Source organism: Herpailurus yagouaroundi, unplaced genomic scaffold (genome assembly GCF_014898765.1).
Source record: "Herpailurus yagouaroundi ecotype Mexico unplaced genomic scaffold, PumYag 163, whole genome shotgun sequence".
Lineage (NCBI taxonomy): Eukaryota > Metazoa > Chordata > Mammalia > Carnivora > Felidae > Herpailurus > Herpailurus yagouaroundi.
The window spans coordinates 51,714,572-51,730,453 of NW_024412404.1; positions in this window are offsets into that span (position 1 = coordinate 51,714,572).

Genomic DNA, 15,882 nt, shown 5'->3' on the forward strand with positions numbered 1-15,882 from the left:
CGTGAGGTCACGCTCGCCGCCGGACCTCCTGGCGCTCGGACCCCGTCCCCGCCCGGCGCGCCGCCCCCGCGGGGGAACTCCGCCGCCGAGCCCCCGCAGCGCCCAGGTCCGTGCGCGCCCCGGGCCCTGCTCCCCGCCCGCGGCCGCCCTGCAGTTCCTTCTCGTCCGGGACCCGGGGGCGGCGGCAGGGCGCAAGACTCGGCTGTGCCCAAACCCTGGGAGAGGTTCTGGCGAGCCCGAGGGGCGGGCTGGGGCGGGCCTACGAGAGCCGTTCTTCCAACCGCGGGGCTGCAAACCCACTGCCCGGAGGAGGAGACCGAGGTCGAACCCCGGAGGCAGAGGCGTGCCTAGAGCGCCTCGCTCTTGACCGCGGGGCCGGCGCGCTAAAGCCTCGGCTTCCTCGAGGGGCGACCGGCGCATGGGGGTGGGGACACCCGAGCCCTGTCCCCGCGCCTGTCCCCCCCCCCCCCCGGTTTTGGAGAATCGCTTCAACCCTCTAGCAACCTCCCCGGGCAGCCGCTGCCGGTCGCGCACACAGGAGGGCGTCTGAAAATGCCTTCTTGCCGCCTTCTACCCGGGGCCCAGGTTTCCCCGGAGCAGTTGTTCCAGACTCTCGTGAGGACTAGAATTCCTAGAGCCGCCTGGACAAGTCCGGGAACACCTGACCGCCCGGGAGGGATGGTATCTGTTGCACAGGCGCTCGTCCACCCGTGGCTCTAACCACCCTGCGCCGCTGCCACCGGGCGCCACAATGCTATCCCTCCAGTCTCTCAACCTCATCTGCACCCAAAGGAGAGCCATGTTCTCCTTTAAACTTCTCGATTTTCTCTTTAAAATCTCAATCACAGTATACGCAGGATGCCTGGAGTTTCAACCTGTCTCCCCCCACTTTCCTGAAGGAACATTAAAAACTATTTGTTGTGGGGGCGCCTGGGTGGCTCAGTTGGTTACGTGTCCAACTTTTGCTCAGGTCATGATCTCATGGTTGGTGGGTTCGAGCCCTGCATCTGCTTCACTGTTGTCAGTGCAGAGCCTGCTTGGGATCCTTTGTCCCCCACCTTTCTCTCTCTGCCCCTCCCCTGCTCATGCTCGCTCTCTCTCTCTCTCTCAAAAATAAATAAATGTTAAAAATAATTGTTATTATTTTTGAAAAGATTCCTTAAATCTCAGAACAGAAGATTCAGCTCTGATTTTTGGAGACCTTTTGTCCCCGGCAGTCTTAGAAATATGTTTCTCAGTTGCATTAGCTGCTAACATCCACGGAGCCCTCCCCATAAGCCCGGCATGCCCCTTGGGGCTGTACAGGCACTGCCTTTAATCTCCCCAATAATTCTGTGATGTGGGGATTATTATTATTTATATCATGTAGTTGAGGAAACTGAAGTTTACAGAGGTTAAACAACTTGCCCAAGGTCACACAGTTAGAACAAACAAAAAAAGAACAGAGCAGGATTTAAACCCGGGTCTGCTGCTTCCAGATGGTTGTTCACCAAGCTTTCCTGGCACTCATAGGAAGGGCCAGGCCGTCTGTACCAGCTTGTGGAGCACACAGCCAGGTGAACAGGGCCCATACCGGGCCAGGTAGATGCTCTGATAAGGCACAAGGGATTCTGGGAACCCTAGTGGAGGGAGCTGAACCAGCCTGGAGAAGCCTTGCAGGTCCTAGGAGGGGGACAGCCTAGTGAGGTGACAGGAGAGGCAGAGTGAGTGCAGCCTTCCAGGCAGAAGGGACAGTGAGGACAAAGGCAGGGAAGTGAGCCACTTCAGGACCACAGTTCTCTGTCGCTGAAGCCACAAAGGCGAAGCCAGGAGTGGAAACTGACTGGAGAGGTGGGCACAGACCTGCTTGAGGGCCCCAAAGACAGAGTAATTTGAAAACCAAAGGCCTGGGCAGCACTGACAAGTGACGGTGCCCCAGGGGCCGTGGGAGGCTGAGCGGAAAGTGGCGTGCAGGAGGCGGTTGCACCAGCCCGCTGCTAAGTCACTGGGACGCTGCAAACCCGGCTGAGGAGGAGAGGACCAAGGGCAGAAATATGCAGGAAGTGTGATGCCAGGGCTCTGGGCCTGAGCACAGGGTGTGAGGGAGAAGGAAGCACCAATATGGACCAGGGTTTCCGGGCGGGCGTACAGAGTCAGCACTCAGGCACTCGGCCAGTCCTCAGACACCACCCGAGGCCCTGTTAGGCGCCAGGTGCCGCCAGGCCCTGCACAGAGCCTGAGCAAGGTGGGCCAGGGACTCTCAACGGACTGGGGGTGGGAGGACAACGATCAGGACAAAAGATGAGGGTCCCTCAGTTGGACACAGAAATAGCAGCAGGTTGGGGTGTTGGGGCAGAAAGTGAAGGGCCCCTGGTGCCCGCAGGGGAGTTAGAGCCCGGGGTCTGAGCTCTCAGATTCATCCATTAGTTTACTCCGTTCTCTCAGCCACTCTTCCCGGTGGGCTGGGCCCTTGGGGAGTCAAGAGATAGAAAAAGGGGAGGTGGAGGCAAGAATTTGGACATCGCAGGGCATCACAGGCCAGACGATAGTGCTCAGCGGGCCACCCGCAAGCTGGAAATGCATCTGTCTCAGGATGGGAGGATGGGGGGCTCTTACCTTTTTGTGTTCTCTTTTTCCCCTCTCTCCCTTCCTCCCTCCCTTTCCTCCTCTTGCTAAGGGCCCTACGTGGTGCCCACCCTCCAGTCTCCAGTGCCTACAGACTCCTGTCACGGGGTATCCGGTTTCCTTTCTAATGCTCAGAGAGAATCTGATTGCGCAGCTCCTCCTTCTGAAACTAGCCAGTCACTCTCGGCCGGATTCCAGCTCTAACCGGTCAGCGGGGGCTTTTGTCAGAGGTGACCCTCTCAGAGGGGCTTGAGGTCCAGTCTGGCTCTGGCTGAGGTCACTAAGAACAAAAGACAGGGATTAAACTATCTGCCTCCTACGAATGAGGCCACAAATTAGGGGCCTGGCCCTAAGTCACAAAGTCAAGTCACAAAGTCAAGTCATCTCTCTCGTTCTGAAGCAGGACTCAAAAATCAGGTTTCCCCATTCCAAACCCTGTGTTTTGTCACACCCTTGAGTCAGGGCTCTAACCGGACAGGACTCTACCCCAGCAGGTCCTTTGGTGGCCATTTCCGCAGCCCCTTCCCTTAACTGCACCTGCTCTCTGCAGGCTGGGGCGGGGGGGGGGGGGGGGCAGCGGGCAGCTTGGTATCTCCATCATGCACATTCCCCCTCCCTTTCGCCCTACTGGCTCCAGCCCTTTAATTACTTCTTCCGAAGTCCATTCTAGTTTATCGATGGAGACTTGGCAAATCCCAGAGCCTCTAGACAAACACAAATCAATCAGAGACATATGCAGAGTGAATTTAAAATGGGAATGCACTGCCATTTCCAAGAACGAAACCGAAACACTACTTAAAACCATCAATAGAAATCTTAGGCACCACTTCCCCCTCTCTCCAAAACCTGGGTGCCATTCAACCCCTCAGCATTAGTGGCTTTGCACCTTCCCCACATGGGCCGCTCACATTCATACCCCGAGTCATTGAGCTTCTGGTCTCCAGGATCCAACTCAGTCTCAACCCTCTAGGAGCTACAACTGACCCCAGCCCAGACCCAGAGGGTCTGAAATGGGCTGTTCTGATGCAGACAGCCCCCAAACCAAATCGAGTGCCCTATCCTGGAGCCTAGAAGGTGGGCTGTTCCCACAGAGCTCAGTCGGGGTGGGGGTGCGTAAGGCCCTCTTGGATGTGTGGCCGAAGGTATCAGGGACACACAACCCAACAGCAGGCTTTACTCTCTAGCAATTCCTAAACAAATTCTTAGCAGCAGAGAGCTTTCTTCAACCACAAGGGGGCTTCTCCTGCTGACGCAGTGAGTGAGGCAGGGGGGTGAAGGCTTGCTTTGCCACATTTATCCTGTTTAATTCTCACAATGGTCCAGGCAGAAACTCTTGTCCCTCACTTCACACGTGGAGACCTTAAGTAATTGCCCAAGGTCACTGCTGGGCAGGGCCTGAGCCAGATGAGTTTGAGTGACATCTCTGACCCAGCTTCCCCACCCAGGCTCTCTTTTGTAATCCTGTGGGGTCACCAGCCAGGGCAGCAACTATTCTTTACTTCGTCCCTTGTGACTCTTCAATAGCCAGCTCAAAAGCCACCCGCTCTGAGGACGGCCCCCTCCCCCATCAGCCTCCACCCCGTCCTCAGCATAGTCCTGTCCCTACTCCTACCAGAGCCCTCTGAGGTGTACTGTATTAATCCTCTGTCCCTGAGCTTGACATAGCACCCCCCACAGCACGTGCTCCATCATGCCTGTTGAATGAATTAATGAATGACTTGTCCTTTTTTTTCCCCTCTTGGGGCTTTTGCAAAAAGGACACACACACACACACACACACACACACACACACACACACACGTCTTCTCTGGTTCAGTTTGATGAAACAAATCATCACCAAATATTAGACGTGTTTGGGCATGGGGTGGGATGGAGCCAGAGGAAGGTACCATTTGAATCAAGCCTTGAAGGGTTGAATTAATTCTTTTTTGTTGTCGTTGCAGTAAAATATACAGAAAATTTACCATTTAGACCACTTTTAAGTGTTCAGTTCAGCAGCATGAAGTCCATTCACGTTATGCAACCATCGGAACCATCTACCTCCAGAACACTTTTATCGTTCCAATCTGAAACTCTACCCATTAAATGATAACTCCCCATCCCCCCACCCCAGCCCGTGGTAACCCCTAATCCACTTTCTGTCTGTATGGATTTGGCTATTCCCGGTGCCTCTCATATAAATGGAATTATATACAATATATGACCTTTCATCTGGTTTGGGTGATTTCACGTCCTGTAATGTCCAAGACTCAGGCATGGTGTAGCATGTATCAGAATCCCTTCCTTCTTGGGGCGCCTGGGTGGCGCAGTCGGTTAAGCGTCCGACTTCAGCCAGGTCACGCTCTCGCGGTCCGGGAGTTCGAGCCCCGCGTCAGGCTCTGGGCTGACGGCTCGGAGCCTGGAGCCTGTTTCCGATTCCGTGTCTCCCTCTCTCTCTGCCCCTCCCCCGTTCATGCTCTGTCTCTCTCTGTCCCAAAAATAAATAAAAACGTTGAGAAAAAAAAAATTAAAAAAAAAAAAGAATCCCTTCCTTCTTAAGGGCGAATAATATTTCCTTGTATGGATATACCACATGTTGTTTACCTACTCATCTATCAATGGACATTTGCACTCTTTCGATCTTTGGGCTGCTGGGAATAATGCTGTTATGAGCACTGATGTATAAATATCTGTTCAGGTCCCCACTTTCAATTCCTTTGGGTGTATAGCTGGGAGAATTGCTGAGTCATGTGGTAATTGTGTTTAACTTTTTGTGCAATCACCATCCTGGTTTTCCACAATGGCTGCACCCTTTTACATTCCCACCAGGAGTGCACAAAGGTTCCAATACCTCCCCATTCTCTCCAACATTTGTTGTTTGCCAGTTTTTATTCCCATCTTAGTGGGTTCTTTCCCATTGAAGACTCTGAAGTCAATATAGCATAAAGTTAACACTTCTTAAATCTGCGTGGTCGCTACACGAGTGTGTTTGATATTATATAGTGAGGACCCCTGGTGGGGGTCTGATCCTTTCTGAGTGTCCACTTGAGGAAACAGAGGCCCGGGATCTCGAAGATGGAAGTGTTCATTAAATACCCAGGTGATGGCCCCCCCAGCATGTTTGAAAAACTCCAGAAAAACACCAATAAATATTTGGCTTAAAGAAAGAAAGCAAAGGCTGGCAGGAAGGGGAGTAGATAGATGGAGGAGAGGAGAACAAGGAGGCCGGAGGAGGGGGCTCCTGGGCGACCCTCCGAGTTGGGCTCTGCACCAGAGCCTACAGTGGGGGACAACAGGGGAAAGAAACATGGGCACCGTTGTCACCCCTCCCGGCATCTTCACCTGCACATGTCCCCAGGTCTAGCTGGCACAGCCGAAGTCTACAAATAATCGCTTTTAGCTGCATCTCTAGAGAAACCAGTGTAGAAAAACACCCCTAGTCTATTCTGGTCACTATTCTATAATGATTGAGTTTATGTAAAGGGGCTATTTATCTTATGCATTTCCTTTTTTTTAATGTTTATTTTTGAGACAGAGAAGAGAGACAGAGCATAAGCAGAGGAGGAGCATAGAGAGAGGGAGACAGAATCTGAAGCAGACTCCAGGCTCTGAGCTGTCAGCACAGAACCCAATGAGGGGCTCGAACACACAAACTGTGAGATCATGACCTGAGCTGAAGTTGGATGCTTAACCAACTGAGTCACCCAGGTGCCCCTCTTATACATTTCCTTAACATACTCCTATGAGGTAAAGTAAATGAAAAGTGATGCTCTAAAGACCTACATAATTGAATCAAAGCATCCAAGGATGTCGGTTTGGGGAGTGGTGGACACGGGATGCCCCATTTCCTACGGGGACGACAGCGATTCCAGGAATGAGTATGCTTGTCCGGGCTACAGTGGGGCAGGCGCTCACAGCCCAGAGTCAAAGGCTCCAGCGGGTTCCCCTCCTGTGGCCCGAGTGTCCTATCCCCTCCTTGGTCCCCAGGACCATGGATGGGCAGGGCTGCTGGGTTTCCTAACTCTGTGTACAAAGGCTGTGCTCTCTTCTCAAAGCTCTGCGCTGCTAACTAGCTCCCACCTTTTCTCTCCCACTCTAGAAAATCCCACCAATGTTGCTGCTGCTCCCACCACCCTCCAGATGCTGATGTGTCTCCCCCACCCTCCGGGAGGGACCAAGGATCGGCTCCCTCATCACCTTTCTCACCTTCCTCCCCAAATCACACATCTTAGTTAACAGGTAGGAGTCTGCAGTGCTCTGTTGGGGCTTCTCTCCAGTCAGCTGGGGTCAGGGAGAGCAACAGCACCGGTTCCCCAGGTCATCTTCTCACCCGGATCAGAGGCTCTGTAACTCCATGGACAAACGCATCCCTGTTCTTTGTCTTGGCCCATTTCCCTTTTGTCTCTGCCTAACACTTCCCCAGCCTACCTCCAGGCTCTTTGCCTCCCATTTTCTGCCATGATCCTGAATCCATCCATGTCGAAGGTTTCAGAGCTGTTTGGAAACTTGGGGCCAATAGCGAATCCAACCGTGTGACCTGACGTTAAGGATGCAGCGACCCAGAGAGATGCCAGCGCCTGCCCAAGGGTCCCCGCAGCGGGTGGGTGGCATCAGAGCCCCAACACAGTCTCCAGCAAGAGCTGTTCTTCCAAATGCTTCTCCCCAGGGCTCAGCTGCCTGTGCTCCCTGGGGGAGTACAAGCCGGTGTCATCCTGAGTGAGTCATACAGTGCTCCTGCAGTTTGCCAGCATTCTAGCCTCTGGGCGGTTGCCAGGGTCTGAATCTTCCTTGATTGTCTTTGCTGACTTTTCTTGAGATTGCTCAGATCACCACTTCCCCGAGGAGGCTCAGGCAGAAATGCAGCCGGACCAGATCTGGCAGCCCCACCGGCTCCACGGATCCCCAGACAAGACCTTGGAGAGGAATCATTCATTCATGCCCGGAAGCAGAAAGCGCTTCCTGTTTTCCCCTTCCGGAATGCCCTTCCCTACCTGGGCAGACTCCCAGCGGGTCCTTCCGGGCCCAACCCAGACGTCTTTCTCCTCCATCAAGGCTCCCCAGAACGTCTTGAAAGGATCAGAGAATTGAAAGGATTCTCAAGGTCCTGCAACACTTTCCCCTAAGAGTCGTTTCTCATTTAATAACAGAAAATAATGGCCATCGTTTTAGGTCTTATCTCTCCAAATAGACCCTAGGATCACGTGAGCAGGAACTCAGTAAAGGCCCCTTGGTAGCCAGTCAGGGCTGGCAAGCCTCGGGTGTTTTGGTTTATAGGTTTGTGGTGGGTCCGTGGACCCCCGCTGCAAGCTGGCAGCCGCTCACACTGAGCCATGGGCCTCTCTGCCCTGGGTGCCTCCCCGGCGCTGAGCCGCCCCCCCGGTTGGGGTCCCCCCCCCCCCCCCCCCCGGGTCTCTTGAGGCTGCCTGGGTGCCTCAACAGGCCAGAGCAGCCCAGCCTTAGTCCTTGTCCATCCAGCATGGCTGGGCTTCCTCCAACCCTCATTCTGAGGGTCAGAACCACCACTGCCTCCTGTTTGCCATGCCCGGCTGCTACCTCTTCCCGCTCCTTGACACGCTCCTCTTGGGTCCCTTTCGGGCAGTTGGATGGATGGAGTGGGAACTGATGTCTCTTCCCCAAAGTCATTGACTGGGAGAAGGGGTGGAAAGGGGAAGAATTACTTAGGGATTGACCCAATCTTGCAGGAACAAGATTTTTAAAAATGTAAATATAGTTGACAAACAATGTTATATTAGCCTCATGTGTGTACAGCTTAGTGAGTCAACGATTCTACACATTACTCATGCTCCCCACAAGAAGTGGAGTCACCACCTGTCACCGTACAACATTATTACAATATTACCGACTATGTTCAAAACAGGATTTTATTAGTATCCAAGGAAAATTGAGGTTCCTGGCCAAGCAGCCCCTGGGGCAGGCGGGGGTGAGGTGGAAAGCTCTGGAAGGCATGGGGTGATGGGAAACATAGGTCCCGTGTGCTATTTCCAGCTCACGGATCTGCCTCCCCTTGGAGTCACGGCATGATTTTTCCAATTCAGTCCAAACCCCTCAGTTTCAAGTCTGGAAACAGAGGTGCTGAGAGATGGAACGACTGACCCAGAGCCACGGGAACAGGTAGTGGCAGAACTGGGGCAGGACTTCCGGTCTCCTGATTCACCCAGTCCCGGGCTCTTCCTGTGGCAGTCACTGTGCTGAGGGTAAACCCAGGCTCTCCATGCCGGGAGATGTTACTGCATCTGGCCAAGACCCTTAACCCTATTCTTTTGCTCAAAACCAGCCTTTCTAGGGCCCCAAAGACTATACACCTACTATGAGGACAGCTTAGCACATAGTAAGTGTCTGCAAGTTATTCATAAAAAATGGAAGCAAGGGGCATCTGGGTGGCTCAGTCGGTTAAGCCTCTGACTTCGGCTCAGGTCATGATCTCGCAGTTCGTGAGTTCGAGCCCCGCGCCGGGCTCTGTGCTGACAGCTCAGAGCCTGGAGCCTGCTTTGGATTCTGTGTCTCCCTCTCTTTCTGCCCCTCCCCAGCTTGCACAGTCTCTGTCTCTCTCAAAAATAAATAAATGTTTAAAAAAAAAAAATGGAAGCATTTTCCACGGGAGTGATCGTATCCCCAAGGGGACAAAAGTTGGGTTCTTCAGGGAGAGTGAAAAAACGTACATAAACACACATACAGGGAGAATATAACCAATACAGTATGTCCGTGGCATTAAAATCTCTTGGAGGAGTAAGATCCTGGCCACCAATTACAATGTGTATGGGGTGAGGGGGGTTCCCAGCCCCACCAAGTGATTCTCAGATACCAGCTGGGGGTCCTACAATTCACCTCCATTCTGACAATATCTCTCCGGAGACGGCATCAGATCCCACAGGTTAAGGGCTCAGGCCTGCAAGACTGTCCGAGCCCTAGTCCCCCTTCAGATGCCAAAAACCCAAGACCAGGCTGTCACCTGTGCTTCTGATCAACCTCCTCAGGTCTGATTACTTTGCTAAGAGCAGCTCACAGAGCTTAGAGATACATTTTGCTTACTAGATTACTGCTTTATCATAAAAGGACGTAATTCAGGAGCAACCATAAGGAAGAGATACACAGGGCACGGTTTGGGAAAGGAAGGCATGGGAGCTCCATGCCCCCCTCCGGCCACTCTCCCCAAGTCTTCACTGACCTGGAAGCTCGGAGAAATCGCTCCTTTGGGGTTTTTATGGAGACCTCGTTCTGTAGGCAAAGTTGATTAAATCACCGGTCGCTGGTGATTGATTCCACGTCCAGCCCCGCTTCTCTCCCCAGAGTTCAGGAGGGTGGGACTGAAAGTTCCGAGCCTCCAATCACAGGTTGGTTTCCTTGGCAACCAGCCCATCCTCAGGTGCTTTCCCAAAGTCACTAAGTTAACGTGAACTCAGGTGTGGTTGAAAGAGGCCTATTATGGATCTGGACACCTTGATTGCTCTTATCGCGTAGGAGATTCCAAGGGTTTTAGGAGATTGCTGCCAGAAACAGGATCCAGACCAAAGATCTATTTCTTATGAATCACAACGTCACCGGCAGCAATTTGGACAAAATGCTTAAAAAAGGCTCCTGGAGGGAGGTGATAATAAACGTGGTGAGAAACACCGGACTATGGGCTCTGGCCAGACTCTCCCCTCCATCCGGTTCTAGCTGGGTGACCTTGTGCCGCTTACTTAACCTTTCTGGACCCCACTTTCCTCTCAGTCAAGTGGGAACAAAAATTATATTCACCTCAAACAGGGCTGTCGTTCCTGCAATCACTCTACATGCAGAAGGGCCCTAGTCGATGCCAAGGATTGGAATTGATGTTATGATTTCAACCACCTACCCTCTACCGGCTCACCCACTCAGGGCTCCACTCCCCAGTGAGCTGGTACCAGGTGCTTTGTTGGATAATAAAGTGCACAAAGCCCTTAAGGGCCCTCGAAGGGGAAACCAAAGCCTCCGTCGTTCCTGGCAAAAGAGCCTCATCTACTGTTAAAACAAAAAAATTCAACTGAATAATTTAAAGGATTAAATTGGCTTTATTGAACCATTCGCGATTCGGGCAGCATCCCATCTAGCAAACAGAAAGGAGGTCTGTTGAGCTGTAGAAAAAGAAAGGTTTTAAAGGCAGAGAGGGAGTGAAAAAAAAGGAAATTATTAGCAAAGAATGTATTGTTTTAGGCAAGGTCGCCCTCCTAAGGGGAGAGGAAGGGGTCTATCAGTAAATTTCCTAATGCTGACCAGGAAATTCCATGCTGATTGGTTAAAGGTTACATTCCTGGGGGAGGGGGGTGGTGGTGAAACTGCAGTTAGGTTAGTTATCAAGACGTGAGGCCTTAATGTCAGCGAGTCCATTTTGGATCTGTGGTTTTCTTTATGGTGCTAAGCCTGTGCTTTCAAACATTAACATAGGGCTCACCTGGGGATCCTGTTAACATTCATATTCTGATTCAGCAAGTCTGGGGTGGGACCAGAAATTCTGCAGTTCTCTTTTTTTTCACTTTCAAATTTAAATCTTTGTTTGTTTTCCAGCTGTCTGCATTTCCACCAAGCTCCCGGGTGCCCCGAAGCCACTGGGCCAGGACCACAAATCCACAAATGGAAGAGCCACGTATTAAAGAAGCGGCTCTTTTCTTTCCCCCAGTCAGCCGAACTGAGGAAAGGGTGTTTCCCTTTCTCTACTGATGGCTGCACCTTGCTTTGACGTCTTACGGGGCCCACAATAAAGGGTGTAGACGCGCTTACGCTGGTAAATCCTGGAAAATCGTCAAGGCGGGTTCATCTTGCAACCTGGGGTCACGGCCGGTCTCTGAGTATTTTGAACGCCGTGTTTGTTACAAGGAGTTCGCTTCAGTGCTCCTGCTGGATCACACAGCGGTAACTTGTTTTTCTTTCGTGATCAAAATAGTTAAGGGAGAGGGAGGGGGAAAAGACAAAGAGGCCAGGAGAGAGAAGAGAATCATTGTAATGCAGCTTCCCGACATCCTTTTGGAAACAGCCTCAGGTAGCCACAATTTCTCCGGGCAGAAACAACTGAGAGAATGTAAATGGGAATCCTTTGTAGAGGAACCTCGGGCAGGACACTTGAAATCAGGCCACTACAATCATGCAGTGTCTGGGGATCTCGCCCCGTCACTCGATTAGAATTTTAAGTGTAACTCAAGTAATGTTTATGGAAAGTCCCAGAGCAGAAGGGATTGTGGTGTAGAGTTCGGAGCCAAGAACAGACAAGTCCTAGATGGCAAAGAACAGCGATCTTTTATTATTAATCATTATTGTTATTACTAATGCATTTGAAGAGCAGTTTCCTCAGAAAAAAAAAGAGGAACCTGTTAACACATAAAGATGTGGCCACGTGGAGCTTTCAGAGAACGAAGTTGCAAGTGTGTTTGACTTGTGGATTGAGGGCTGTGGGTAGCATCCCAATCCGCCGCACACAACTATCATTGCTTGGTCCCTCGAATCAAACTGGGAACACCAAGCCTGTCTTAGAATCCCTGGTCTGGTCAACACATGGGCATCCTCCAGAGGGTGCTGTACAGGTGGGACAGCTTGGGAAGCTATGAGAGAGGTTTTCCCGAGCAGGGTCCTGTCTTGATTCAAACATGTCTTAAGGGTGCTTAGCTGGCCCAGTTGGTAGAGCTTGAGACTCATGATCATGGGATTGTGAGTTCAAGCCCCACACTGGGCGTGGAGACTACCAGAAACAAAACACATGTCCTTCCGGCTGAACACTGGAGTGTCCGGGTTCGAGTCCCAGCGCCATCGTTTATGATCTGGACACCACTGGGCGTGGTTCTTCATGTGTAAGATGGGAATGATAATACCTACTTCATACACACGTTGTAAGGATGCTACAGGATGAAGCGCACAACATACTTGGCATTGAGTGAGTGCTCAAAGAACGGTAGTGGGTGCCTTCAGAAGTGCTCAGTTCTTGAGGGTGGTGGTGAAGGAACAGGTGGAAGAAAGAGCTGAGAACTTAGAAATCTGCTTTTCTAACACCTTCCTCCGTGCGCAGAGGATCAAATTCAGCACCCCTCGCCCTAAGCCATATATGTACCTGCCACCTGCCTGAGCTTCTTGCCCATTCTCCGTCAGGGAAAAAGCCAACACAGCCACTCCTGAGCCTCTCATGTCAGAGCTCTGGACACGCACTGGCCTTGCTCCTGGTTTCCACCTTTGCCAATGTCCTCCCCTTTGTTCATCTCTGGCTGACACGTGGCTGGATCTCGATCTCCTCCAAATCGATTGCACCTTTCTCCACTGCATAGATTTTGTTGTTTACAATAAACTTTATTTACATCTTTCCAAATTAATTGCCCTTCTTTGTCATTGGATGTGTTTTTGATTGTTTTGTCCATTACATCTTGAGATGTCATAATTTCTATATAACCATTCTTCCGTGAAGGGGTGTTTCTAGATTTCAAGATTCTAAATAGAGCATCTAAAATATCTTTACATGAGTTATCTTTCTTCCTTTTTAAAGGACAGTTTTATTGAGCTATAATTGTCATGCCATACAAGTCACTCATTTAAAGTGACTAGTGGTTTTGAAAATATTAACAGAGTTATGGGGCGCCCGGGTGGCTCAGTCAGTTAAGTGCCCGACTTCGGCCCAGGTCATGATCTCGCGGTTTGTGAGTTTGAAACCCGCCTCGGCTCTGTGCTGACAGCTCGCAGCCTAGAGCCTGCTTCAGATTCTGTGTCTCCCCCTCTCTCTGCCCCTCCCATGCTCATGCTCCCTGTCTCTCAATAATAAATAAGCGTTAAAAAAATTAAAAAAATATATTAACAGAGTTGTGCAACCATCACTACAATTAATCATTCAAAAGTCTTCATCGCTCTGAAAAGAACGCTCATATCCATTAGCAGTCCCTGTATTCTCCCCGTGTCCCCAGCCTTAGGCAACCTCTAATCTATTCCCTGACTCAATAGATTTGCCTATCCTGGAAATGTCATATAATACAATATTCCTAAAGGCCATTCCATTCCATGGTCTTTCGTGTCTGGCTTCTTTCACTTAGCATTATGTTTTCAAGTTCACCCACGTGGTGAAATGTATCAGTACTCCATTCCTTTACGTTGCCAAATAATACTCCATTGTATGGATAGCTCGCATTTTATTTATCCATTCATCAGTTGATGGACATTTGAGTTGTTTCCACTTTTTGTCTATTATGAATAATGCCGTTATAAACATTGATGTACAAGTGTTTCTGTGGACGCATGTTTTCATTTCTATTGGGTCCACTGCATAGTTTTGCTCTTAATCAGGTATTTCCTGCAGCCTCTTGTTCATACGCTGAATTCGTGGTCTTCCTCCCTGCCCCAAATCTGCTCCTTCTCCAAAGTACACGACCCGTTCCGCCATCTATCTTGTTGCGCAATCCAGAAACTTACCAGCCATCCTTTGCACCGCCCGCAGCTCCCCCAGCCTCCACCCCACTGCCGCCTCTGTCCAGTTCAAGCAACCCAGAGAGAAGCGTTCCCCAGAGAAGCCTTTGCTGACCTAGAATCAATCGGAAATTAATCAGTTCGTCACGCATTTGTACCCCTCCACTTACATGTGTGGGATTATTAGATCAATATCTGTTTGCTCGCTATTTTATTTCAAGAGCTTAGCATAATGCCTACTTTAGAGCAAGGCTCTCAGCCTCTCACGATTGGATGTGGATCACATCTCTTTTATAACATCTCCCAGATCCCAAGACAATATTATTGTCAATGAACACTTGTTGACTTGAACTGCTTTTCCGTCTTTTTTTTTTTATTAAAAAAATTAAGTTATCATTTATATACGGCAAAGTTCACCCTTTCTGGGGTACAGTTCTGTGAGGATTGATTTTAAGTAGGCTCCACGCCCAATATGGGGCTTGAACTCACGACCCTGAGATTGAGTCACATGCTCTACCGACTGAGCTAACGAGGTGCCCCCTGTTCTGTGAGTTTTGACAAATGTCTACAGTCAGGTAACCACCACCACAGTTAAGATGCAGAACATTTTACCACTCCCCAAATTTCCATGTGCCGCTTTGGAGTCAACCCTTTCCCTCCCCTGTTTTCTGAAAATGTCTGATTTGTGGGTTGTTTTTTTTTTTTTTTTTTTTTTTTTGTTCTTACGGCTTTGCCTTTTCCAGAGTATCATACCGATCTAATCACACGTTATGCGGCTGTTGTGACTCTGGCTTTTCTTTCACTTGGCATAACGCATTTGCACTTCACCCATGTTTTTGCAGGTGGCTTATTCCCTTCTATCGCTGAGTACTAGTCCACGTACGGATGAACTATCGCTTGCTTGTCCATTTCCCAGTTAAGGAACATTTGGGGTGTTTCCAGGTTCGGCAGTTTGAATTAAGTCAGTGTAAATACTGATGTACAAGTTTTTATGTGAAGCAAGACATTTGGTTTCTACTTGGACAAATACAGTGGGACTTGGGGGTCATGCGATAATTGTATAACTTCATAGGAAGCTGTCAAACTATTTTCCAAAGTGGTTGTATCATTTTACATCCCTGCCAGCAGTGTGTGAGGGGATCCCGGCTGCTCTGTATCCCCACCAGTGCGTGGTATTGAGAATTCTCAATTCCAGTCTGGATTCCAGTCCTTTATCAGATATGTGATTTGCAAGGGTTTTTTTTTTTTGTTTTTTGTTTTTTGTTTTTTGTTTTTTCCCCACCTGAGGCTTGTAATTTCATTCTCTTTAGGACATCTTTCCAAGAGCACAAGTTCTTAAATTTTTTTTCCCCACACACATTGGTTCTTCCTTGGAAAAGGTGGCTCAGACTCATTGATATATGCAAAAGGGTAGGAGGGCAAAATATGCGATGGGCCAGAAGTTCCTAATTTTGATTGAGACCAATTTATTACTTTTTAAGCTTTTATGCATCATGCTTTTGATGTCACATCTAAGAGGTTTTTTTGGCTTCACTCAGGGTCGCAAAAATTTTCTCCCAGAAATTTTATAGCTTTAGGTCTTTGGTCAATTTTTCTTCTTTTTTTATATCTTGTGAACTTTTCATCCGCTCTAGGTCCCAAATCTAAGCTACGGTTTACTCCTCTATGTTGCTCTCCAGCTTTAAGCTTATGGAGGGGAGGGATTGAGTCTTCTCGGGTGGCCGGTGCATGACCCTGAGAGGAAGCCCTTCTTAAGCTGTGAGTTCGGCTGCTCAAGTGACTCACCCTCGTCCCGCCCCTGATTTTATTTAAGTTCATATTTTCCACAACACCAAGCATTGTATCTCTCACTTTAGATACTCAATAGATGTCACTGAAATTTTATATATA